At 36.6% G+C, this 10,246-nt stretch overlaps 1 pseudogene; it reads right to left on the minus strand.

Moving 5' to 3' along the window:
* Positions 1-4,120: 4,120 nt before the first annotated feature.
* LOC143389769 (choline transporter-like protein 1 pseudogene) lies at positions 4,121-7,020 on the minus strand (annotated as a pseudogene).
* Between the last annotated feature and the right edge of the window lie 3,226 nt (positions 7,021-10,246).

The following is a 10,246-nucleotide window of genomic DNA, read 5'->3' on the forward strand; positions in this document are numbered from 1 at the left end:
CTTAAGCTACATTTTGTAAACTAAGTGAAGAATATGCAAACCAGCCAATAAGAATGAGAAAATTCTCAGCAAGTCTTCCAAACATGGAAGAACTAATGATTATACAAAGAGATACCTTCTGTAAGGAATTGTGAAATCCCCACGAAGCAAGCCCAAAAATAGCATTGACTTTTTGCTGATTTTTCAAAAATTTTCATATGGGATAAGAGAATTAAAATAAATATATTATTTTTATTTATTATCATTTCTTCTGACATGTGTTCCTTTTAAGTGCACAGAGTTCCCTATCTTAAGAAAAAGTGTTTGTAAATAAACATTTTTGAAGTGAAAGAACTAATGGATGAATTAATCTGTTTGACAAGATGTTTTGTGCAAACTGCAGTAAATTTTAAATGTTTTGAAGTCTAGAAACAAGATTTCTTTCAAGGCAAACTACAATTATTTTATCCGTTTTAATAAATACCTGATCATTACATGTTAAGCTTGTAATGAATTAGAAAATTTTGAAAAAGTCTCTTTTTATACTTTCTATTAAGGTTATGCTTCCAAGTCAAAAAACTTGGACCCAATCCTCAAGTGTTAAGTACAGAAATTTGGGATGCCAATGGGGATTTTCTTTCTTGAGTCTAGCACTATTATTTGGGTTACTGTTTTAGTCATCTTTTCCACTGTTGTGACAAAAAGACCTGATCAAAGAACTGTAGAGGTGGGAACATTTATCTGGGGACTTATAGTTTCCGAGCTCTCAGTCCATGGACAGCCAGCTCCATTCCTCAGGGCTGTAGGTGAGGGTGAACATCATGGCAGAAGAGTATGGCAGAGGGAAGCAACTCACATGATAATCAGAAAGCAGAGAGAGATTCCACTGGCCAGATATAAAATATGCACCCCAAAAGCTTGCCCCCAATGCCCTACCTCCCCCAGCCACACCCCACTGTCCTTCAGTCTCCATTTAGTAAATTTCATCATGGCATTAGTTCACAGATTGTATTAAGGTTCTCATAGCCCAACCATTTATCCACTAAAACTTCTTGCATTGTCTCACACATGAGCTTTTGGGGGACAACTCACATTCCAACTATAATAGTTAAATCTAGTGGTACTCAAAGGGACATGTATTCTCTGCAGTGAATCAAATTCACCTGGAAGATGCAGGTATACCTCAGGTATGAAAGCTGGTAGTTATTCTTTCACAACTGCAGGGCTTTTTTTCCCTTGCTCAGACAAAAATTCAAATACTAGAAAATTTATTGTCATGATAAACCTAACTGATGACTGTGAAAAAGAAGCTGTTAAATGTAGTAGAAATTAATGTGTTTGTCTTCTGAACATCTGGGGTTTAGAATGTATCCTGGCTCTAACACTTACCGGATTATCATTCAAGATATTCATTTGTTTTACTATTCACCAAACATCTCCTGAGTTTCAGGTAAGAAAATAGCACATCTCTATTCTCTAGGCATGCAACAGCAAGCAAAACTAACATATTGTCTGCCTTCAAAGAGATTGCATTCTGTGGGTAAATCAGACAATGAACAACTAAAAAATAATTTTAGGAAATGATAATTTTCATGAATAGAAAGGGTAATGGCATAGCAGCTGTGAGGTTCTATGGATATATGTACACAACAAATGGTTCTCTTTAAATCAAGGAAGGTTACTTTGAGATGAAAACTGAAGAATATAAAGTCAGCTACAGGAATTAAACACACTGATTATGTTTTTTTTCTTCTATAAAATTAAATAATATTATCTGCTTTGTTAATTATTTCTGAAGGTTAGGAAATAGTCATTATTAGTAATGTTGTGGTGACTGGCATATATTAGAGCCTTAAAAATGGCGGACATTAAGAACATTTTTAATAGTGTTTGGTGGTGCTATTTTTTTATGAAGTTTTTCAGCATGTCCAGAATCTCACAATCACTTGCTGGTATCCTGAATTAAGGAATCTTTTTTAACATGTTCTCACACCTGGGCAAAACTGACTGACTATATAAGTATATGACTTTGTTCTGTTGAACTCTGGATTGGCTTGGCTCTCTGGAATTGTATTTATGCTATATAATCACTTTTCATAATTGCCTAGATTATTAATGCCCCAGCCTTTTAGTGGTCTCTTAATAGAAAAAATTCAATGTAGAACATCTCCTTTTCACTTGTACTTCATTCCAACTGTTGTCTGTATTACATTTTTTAGGTGCAGATGGAAAAATAGGGTAGTAAATGTAGCACATGCTATAGAATACTTGAATTCCCAGTAAAATGGAAAGAGTAGGATAATTATTGGAAGTCCAAATGGAAAATGTCAAGTGAAACACAGTGCAATGGTTCTGTATTGCATGCTATTGCCCTGAACTGTGCACTTAATAATAATGAGCTTATGATTACACAAAATACACGAAGAAGCTTAATGCCATAGAAACCGCTAAGGCAGATCAGACTAGTAAATTGTAGTATTTTTCTTTCAAAATATGTTGCTGGTGTGCAGTTTTGGAGTTTGGGAGGAATTACCAAGACTAGGAAAAGAATATATAAGATTTGTCAGAAATAAACATGCACTGTAGAAAAGACCTCACACAAATTGATAAACAACAATTATTTTTGAGACTATACTTCAAAGTAATGCCTTAGTGGTTTGCCTACCATGTTTCTGTTTCTTTTTTTTTTTTAGTAATAACAAAATTTATTTGTAAAACAGGACCTGTTATATAAAATGGCACACAATCAAGTTATACAAAAATACAAAATTTCTTTCTGATTACAGTTCTAGTTGCAAATGATAATTAGAAAGCATTCCTGGTGGCTTCCAAATAGCTGAGATTGTGAGCACATGAAACAGGGGCAGCAAAGGTCCATGATGCAGGGATGTCCAAGTGAGTAGAACCTACTTTCCAAGTTCAAGACTTCTGTCAGGTCACTTTGGAGGAAGACCTCTGAAAATAGCTAGCTCCCGAAATGTCTTCTGTTTTGATACCCATCTTCCAGACTTTTGCCAACTCTAAATTTATTTCCCAATATTTCTGAATGTCCAAAATCTGTGTGGCTATGGAACAGACGGTTTTCTGAATTTTCTTACATGATTTGCTCTCTCACCTATTTGGACAGTTGTTAGTTACATAATTATATTTATTCCATTTCAAATGATATAAAAGAGTACAGTGACACTGTTTGGCGACACTAGATGTTAAATGTTAACTTCTGGAGAATTACTTTTTCAAAATAGCTACGCTCATAATGTTGGCTACCCAGATCTTGCTAAGTCATGAACTCTTAATTGTGTGTATAAGTTGTTTTTTTAAAATCCAGATTCTTATTGCAAATATTCTGAAAAATCAGAAATATTACATGAGCTTTGAAAAGAAACCAAGGCATTTAGCAAATTTTAGCCTAGCTAGATAAAGAACACGGATACTTAAAAAAAAAATACAATTTACCTTTTGCAGCAATTTAACGGTCCAACCCTTTGAAAGGAAGCACATTAGCAAACAGCTGTTTATTAAGCCCTAGTGACATTAATTGTATGATTTCCATAATACCAGTCTACTTCGCTGTCTAATTCTGATAGGAGGCAATGCTTTCTTTCAAAAGATTCTCCTTCCATGGAATGATAAAATGCTGAGGCTTTTTTTTGTTTGTTTGTTTGTTTGTTTTTTGTTTTTTTGTACAGAGCCTGTATTTAGTGCAATAAGTTTAAAAAATTTGCTCTGAAATATTTACTTTACATTAACAAAAATAGCCTTTTTTAAAAAAATTGTAACAAAAAGGAGTTATCGCATAAACAGATCATGAATTATTCTTAGCAAATTACACTTTTTTTTTCTTAAAGCATTCACCATTACAATAAGCAAAACAATGGAATATTAGCCATTCATATCTGGTAAGCTTCAGGAATTAAAAAAAAAAAAAAACCCCAAAACCCCAAGCCCACTCCCAAACATAAAGAACATTCACACTTGAGGATCAAAATATTAACCAATTCTTTAGTTAAACATTGTAGAACTCTGGATACGCAATGGATTGTCAAGAAGAGGAGCACCTGCCAGTGTTTTTTCAGATTTTATAGCAAGCATTTGAATAAAATGGCCGTTTAACCCTAAGCCACTGTTTCATCTGAAGCAGAAGCCCAAGCACTGGAATTTTCAATGCTTTATGTTCCGGGTTTCTATCCCTTTTTTATTCCTCCCAGCATTCGTTAATCTACAAATCAATACATAGAAAATTAAAGGCTAAACTTGCTGGGTGCCCCAGCTTCCTTTCAAATCAGGCACACAAATGTGTGGAAGATGTTACTAAAATGTGGAAAGAAAAAAAAAAAAGACAAAATGTAAGAAAAGAGTTTGCATAAGAAAGATTATCTACCCTTTTCTTTTTTCCTACTTTCTTTTATAGAAGCATTAGGGTAAACTACAAATACCTGAGGAGTTGGTTACTTTTTAATGTTGGCTGACAAATGTATGAGCTATTATGAAAATTCCCATAATGGGTCCACCTGTTATGTTTCTAAAAGTAAAATGACATGGCTTCTTTGATTGGGGAAAACTGATTGCAGAAATTGCTTATTTATCTGAAAGCACATGAGTCCTAGGCACTAGGACTCATGCCTCAGTAAAATAAGATCTTTATTTTATACACACATCAGGGAAATTACCCCTGAATAAACTTTAGACAAGAATTTGGTACAATAATTTTATCTAATTTAAGTGACTAAAGTTAAAATCTCCTCTAAGTTATTAAAAATGTTAATCAGATATGAATCTAACATTTCCATTAAGACAATTACAATTGAAAACATTAAATGACGGAAGTTGCCTTGTAAAAGCCACCCGTATGAAAGGAGTACATGTTTGACAAAAATAAGCATAAAAAAGGTATTAAATCCCTGTTCCTTTTCTCTGATTTTGGCTGATTATGTGTGTGTGTGTATATACATATACATATATATACACACATACATATACATATATACACACACCCACACACACAAATACATAGTTATGTGTATATATTGTTTTGGAATGTCAATGGGTTCCATAACCGTCGGCTAGGTTCAAGCAGAACTTGCTCCCGAAGCCATCGGCTTTAGCTCTCTGGCATCAGCGACGCCTCCCTTATCAGCTTCCTTCATTGCCTTCCTACTGTTTTCCACAAACTCCATCAGCACTTTATCCATATAGAATTCTCTGCCAGGACTCCCATCATTGTATTTTGTATCAATGGCAAAACACAAGAATAATACATCCACTACCATTTCGTAAATGGACAGGAAGCAATGAGCGACTAGGAAAGCAAAGAGGCAGACGATGATCAGAGGCAGCACCCATACTGTGTAATCCTGCTGGTAGTTGAGCAGCATAATCCCAGCCAAACCTGTGCTGCAGACTATCAGCACCTTGCCTAGGAATAGCATGAAGTCTCCCACTGTGTTGATGGCAGCCACTCGCAAAGCGTTCTCCACCAGAATGACAAAGGCGTCCTTTGCTGAGGTGCAGAAGTTGGTGCTGTTGATAGCTGTGGCTGTATAAGCATTCTGATTTAAATAATTTGGGCACTTTTCAAGACACCAAAGGCAACAAATGCAATACTTCAGTATACATCGTGCACAAGCATTTCCCTTTCCTTTCAGCTGACTGTGAATGTACATAAGGATCATTCATGGAATTTTGAGTAGTGTAATAATGAAAGATCCTTTTGCCACAGTACCCAGGTGATAACGAATAAGGCGATTCACTGATGCCAGAATAGGTGTAAATGGCAAGTTCCTTTTATCCCTAGTAAAATAGTATGTCACCACAGCTCCTGCCACAGTCATTTGCTGACATGCTAGAATAAATTCACTGATCCAAATCAGGCCCACCACATGGTACCACCACATGTACTGCAGAGGCCCAGAAATTCTGAACTCCACAAAGCCTTGTTCGTTCTGAACAGCACTGCCAGTGGTGCCAAGAAAAAGAAGTGCCATGATCCAGTATGCCCAAAACAAGACAAGAGCAAATAAAGTCCAAAAGGGCTAGAAGACCAGTAGGGGCAGGTGAATGAAGACCTTGCCAGCCACGTGGAACAAGGCAATGGTGAGAGCAACACGTTTCCGCATAACCAGCATTATCAGGAACAAGATAACCGTGAACACTGTAGCTGAAATGGCGTAGATGAGGAGCGCCCGAAGATTGTCTTCAGCTATCTGAAGCTGTTCAGGAATAACCGTTTCTTTGGGAGACCTTCTTTGTTTTGCATACAGCCACCATAGTACACCTGTGCCACCAAGTGACCCCAGTATGACCAGAATTGTTAAGATCCACACAAGTACTCTTGATATATACCTAATTATCACCATCAAAATCATGGATAGAACTAGTGATAACAAGCAAAGTCCCAATATAATTTCTTTGCTGGTCATTACTCCACTAATCAGCCTGTGTAAGACACTATTGTCACTGACAAAGGTGATCAGGGCCTCTGCAAACTTGGCATAGCAGGAAATGTTCACAGGAGCACAGCGATGGAAGAATGGAATAGGTGCACTCGCTGGAACTGGAAGTTTGGGGCAAAGAACAGATGATTTTGAAGATGTAGTATATTCAGAAGGCTTTAGGTTATAGCTACATAGTGCTGAGCCATTCGTCTCTGCAAACTTCTGGACATCACTCAAGGTTTTCAATTCTTGTCTTGGACATGCTGCTACACACAGTGCTACAGACTTAATCTTCCGGTTTATCAAGTCCAGATTGCATGGATCCAAAAAGAACACATACTTCCGTTGGGTGTGGTCCATGCCACTGTATGGTATTCCTTCCAACTTTGCATTTTTCTGCCCACAGATATTTCCATAGCTGTCGTATCCTGACACTAGTCTCGCTGCTGCACCTGTTGCTACTGAAAAGCCACATACAAATCCCATCCCAATGCAGAAGAGGATAAAGAGCAGCAGCCATGGTATGTCTGCAGCTAAGGTCCTCCAGTGGCTTTCATTCTCTTTTGGAGCTCTGCGCGGCGGAGGAGGCGGAGCTGCAGCAGCCCATGGCGGGGCCAGAGGAGCCCGGAGGCGGCGCCGGGCGCGCAGCTACGCCCCGGAGCCCCTCGGCTCCTCGGCATGCGAGCCGGCGGGCGCCCAGGGAGGGCGCGGCCTGGCCCCCCACGACTTGGCGGCTCGGGGCAAGCGCCGGTCACATCCCCCGGCGGCGGCGGCGGCGGCGGCTGCGCGGCTCCTGCTCTGCTCCTGCTGCTGCAGCTACTCCCCAGCGGAAAGGGGCCCTGTCCCCCGCCTCCCACCACCCGCGCCCAGTCCCTCTCCCGCTCCCTCTCCCGGCCGCCGCCTCCTCAGCGCCGCATGTTTCTGTTTCAATGTTCCAGATATAATTCTAGAGTATCTTGTATTAATTTTTACCTAAACAAAGAAATAAATTTTCTAATACTAGTAAAGCTCACATAAGGCCATGTCTGCTTCCTTTTCACACAGGAAGTCAATGACTGAGTTCATATTGCTTCTTCTCTGCTCCCATGACAGTGCCTGACACCTAAGACAATCAAAATATTAATGTGTTACTGATGAGCAACTCAAGTGAGAATGAAAATGAATTTAGTTGGTATCATGCAAACAAGAAGAGAGGACTTTCAGTGAGTATTAATGCACGGAAATTTTGATGTCTAATTTTGGGGGATTAATTTATTTTAAAATTGTCTAAATTCTTCTTTTTGCTTTCCATGAAACAGCAGTATGTCTGCTTTAAAAGGAACTTATTCTAAAATTTAAAAGAGATAAACATTATAAACCCAAGTCACCTGGAATAAAATATAACATTTCCAAATTTGAAAAGTATCTTTAAAATCCTCTGCCTGGTTCTAGTCCACCTGTCACCCACAGATGTTCATGCTCTTTTTTAAAATTTCAAATTCCCTATTATTGCTAGTCTTACTGATATGTCTTTAATGATAGGTAACTCTTTCAAATATTTAGGGGGTTCAATATGGAATTATTTTATAGTTGAGCCATGGAAATAAATGCCATCTTTGGAATCAAAATCAATTTTTCTTGCCTATGTTAGTCAACTATTATGGTCAGAGAAAGTGGCAACTAAAACAAATTTTTAATATATTTGAATTACATAGGAAATATTATTCTTTTTTTTTTGCTAGCATATATACTGGTGGTATTGCTATTAACAAATAACATTTTAGTATTGAAACCACTTGTGGTGGTGCATTCCTGAAATTCTAGGTCAGCCTTGGCAACTTATACCCTGTTTCAAAATAAAAATAAAAGGGGTTGGGGTTATAACTCAGTGGGAGAACACCACTGGGATCAATTCCCAGAACTGAAAAAAAAAATTAAGAATGTACTGTCATGTAACATATTTATGCAGACATAAATATGTTTTATTATGTTAAAAATGTAATCCTGGATTAAGTTGGATAAACAAATAGCAAGATACAGATAACTATATGTAATAGGGATCCATTTCCATGAACACTTTAAAACACACAAAACTATAGATGATATTACTTTCATAAATGTATATGTATGATAAATCTATTTTAAGTAGGCAAAGGAATAAGAAAATATTTAAAAGAAATTCAGCATACTGTCTATTTCTTGAACAGGAGATTTAGGACGATGAGAGGATCAAGTAACTTATTGGAATATTCAAACTTTTTAAGTAAGAGAGTGTTCAACAGTGGCTCACATAATTGTGTGTAACTTACTTTACATGTTTATGGTGACATAGGTACTTGATTCTCTAAATATGCTAAATGCATTATTTTGTACATTTATAATATTTTATAGCTAAATGCAGAAATTTATATCCATAAGATGAAAAAAATTTATTGGCAAAGTATCAACACATACATATTCTCTTTTATCAAAAAGTATCTACACATACAAATTACATTAAATAAAAGACATTCTAATGATATACACTTTTCTCAGGAAGGTTTCAATCCTGGGATTCAAAATGTACATTTAATTTAAGCCTTTATAATTATTACTAATGTTTCTGTTTATAATATTAAATAGAAGCTTAATTCTTAATATTGGAGTTTTTGCCCATGTAATGAACAGCAAAATATACAAAAACAGAAAAATATACCATTTACATGAAAACGCATGTTTTATTTTAATAGACCTCTAACAATATCTTTTTCCCCAAACAACATATTTTCACATTTTTCTAAATGTGGAGCTAGAATTCTGTTTTTAATAATTCATGAAAACACACGAGAAATGAGAGATGTGTCTTTAAGCCCTTAGCTCTGAAAACAGTTTGATGGCAGAGAAATTGCTAGAATTCTCTAAGCTTTAGTTACGTATCTCTGAAAAGAGAAGTGTGGACTAATAGAGCTCATTCATCTGTAAACTTGTATGAAATGTGCTGGAAAAGGCCATCGTTGCACACTCAGTCTTTCACTGTCTCCTCATTCGTACATGATGTTCTAAGAAATATTTATCAAAGTTGATTCTCACTTCCCAAAAGGAGCTGAGTATATATCACTCCATAGAGTCTGAGAACACAATGTTCTCCAATATCACCTCATATTGACACAAATGCCTTCTTAAGTCTGTTAGGTATAGAAGTGGAGTGGTCATATAAAGTCAGGTACACAACTCATATATGTGTTTCCCCTCTTTTTCAGTCTGGTGTTTTTCATAGCATTTTTATAAATTTATTAGTTATTCTTAAACTAAGCTTTGTATTCCAAACACACAGTACTTTGCCTTTTGTATAATGAAAAAACAACTTTAAGCAAGTGTAAGTCATCATTATAGTTTTTTCTAACATTAAAATTTTATAATATAGAATTGTATATCATCATTTACCAGAAGGGGTGTGTGTGTGTGTGTGTGTGTGTGTGTGTGTGTGTGAACAGCAAGGATGCAGGTGGTGGGAAATACACAATATTGATTCCCATTGCATTTGCAATTTATAAACTCAAGTGAAAGATGTGAAGAAGGCAAAATATAACAGTGTCATAAAACCATAAAGTGATGAGCTATTCTTTTGTGTTTTTCTAAGTTCCAAGTCTAATGCATGATTACCATTGTATCTTTACAACAACCCTAAAAACCAACTGATGTAATTACCAGTAAAAATAGATTAGAGCTCCAAACTGTAAGAATTTTTCTTAAGGTCACAATTGTAGAGACAGTGGATCATTGAACTCAAGTCTGAATCAAAAGTATCAGCTTTCTGATTGATCCTAGGAATTGACTTTGGTTTAATTTACTGGGCAAGGGCTACCTGTGTGGTC

This window comes from Callospermophilus lateralis, unplaced genomic scaffold (assembly GCF_048772815.1).
Source record: "Callospermophilus lateralis isolate mCalLat2 unplaced genomic scaffold, mCalLat2.hap1 Scaffold_62, whole genome shotgun sequence".
Taxonomy (NCBI): domain Eukaryota; kingdom Metazoa; phylum Chordata; class Mammalia; order Rodentia; family Sciuridae; genus Callospermophilus; species Callospermophilus lateralis.